Raw genomic sequence first — 1,457 nt, forward strand, 5'->3', positions numbered from 1 at the left:
TGGGATTACAGGCACGCGCCACCATGCCCAGCTAATGTTTTGTATTTTTAGTAGAGACGGGGTTTCACCATGTTGACCAGGATGGTCTCGATCTCTTGACCTTGTGATCCACCCGCCTTGGACTCCCAAAGCGTTGCTGAATTTTAACTCATTCACATTTACAAATCACACAGCCGTGGCGCTTCTTCCAGAAGTTGTGCTCAGAGGCGAGCAGAGGGGCAGGGCAGGCTCCAGGGATGGAGGCAGCGCCTGAAGGAGGAGGGGGAGCTGGGGCTTGGGAGAGGGACCCAACCAGGGCGGGCTGGAGCCGGGGATGGGGTCCCCAGGGGGAGAGGGACCAGGCCAGGGGGGACTGGAGCCGGGGATGGGGTCCCCAGGGGTCCAACCAGGGTTGTGGGTGCCACAGGTGGAGCAAGGTCTTAGCACCTATCGGCCCCGCCCCCTCCCTCTGCACCTACACCCGCTTCTCCACTGAATCATCCCCCTCAATTCCTCTCAAGGATGAGAGGCTGTAGAGGCCTTTATTTTTTATTTCTTTTCCTTTTAAGTGAGTTGAGGTCTGGCTGTGTTGCCCAGGCTGGTCTTGAACTCCTGGGCTCAATCTGCCCGCCTCCCGAGTAACTGGGATTATAGGCATGAGCCACTGCAGCTGGCCATGGAGGCCTTTCACAGTCGCTGCCGTGTGGCCTTCGTTCCAGAAAGAGCCCAGCAACGGCCCTTTGTGGGGTGGAGGGGCCGCCGGAGCAGGGGCCGCCCACAGCCCCCACACATTTGTGCACAGGTTATGACTCCACAAACCAGCAGGCTGGGCCAGTGTGGGGTGTGGGGACGCCGTCCTGGGGACCTGAGTGTGGCGCTCCTGAGGCGCTGGCCCGCGGGGTGTCATCTATGCAGCCAGGAGATGTCCTGGAGCCGCCTCTGGGGAGACCTCGCAGCCAGGGAAGGCAGAGGGCTGGGGTGCTGAGTCCTTGGTTCCTTCCTTCACTGCCTCCCTGCCTCGCCCCCTTCCCTCCTCCATCCATTTGTCACTTATGTGTGTGGCCCTTTCTGCTGACCTTCTGGGCTCTGGGGCTCCACATGAGTGCAATTTAGTCCTGAGCTCGGGAGACCCGCGCCACAGAAGTAAGGAGCAGCTGTGATCTCGTACCCAGGCTCGGGGTGGCCCTGAGCTCGAGGGGGGATGTGAATGAGGGGGGTCCCGGGGCAGGGCGGCCCTGAGCTCGAGGGGAGATGTGAATGAAGGGGGTCCCGGGGCAGGGCAGCCCTGAGCTCGAGGTGGCATGTGAATGAAGGGGGTCCCGGGGCAGGGCGGCCCTGAGCTCGAGGGAGGATGTGAATGAAGGGGGTCCCGGGGCAGGGTGACCCTGAGCTCGAGGGGGGATGTGAATGAGGGGGTCCCGGGGCAGGGCGACCCTGAGCTCGAGGGGGGATGTGAATGAGGGGGTCCCGGGGCAGGG

The sequence above is a fragment of the Cebus imitator genome, unplaced genomic scaffold, assembly GCF_001604975.1.
Source record: "Cebus imitator isolate Cc_AM_T3 unplaced genomic scaffold, Cebus_imitator-1.0 Scaffold145, whole genome shotgun sequence".
NCBI classification, from domain to species: domain Eukaryota; kingdom Metazoa; phylum Chordata; class Mammalia; order Primates; family Cebidae; genus Cebus; species Cebus imitator.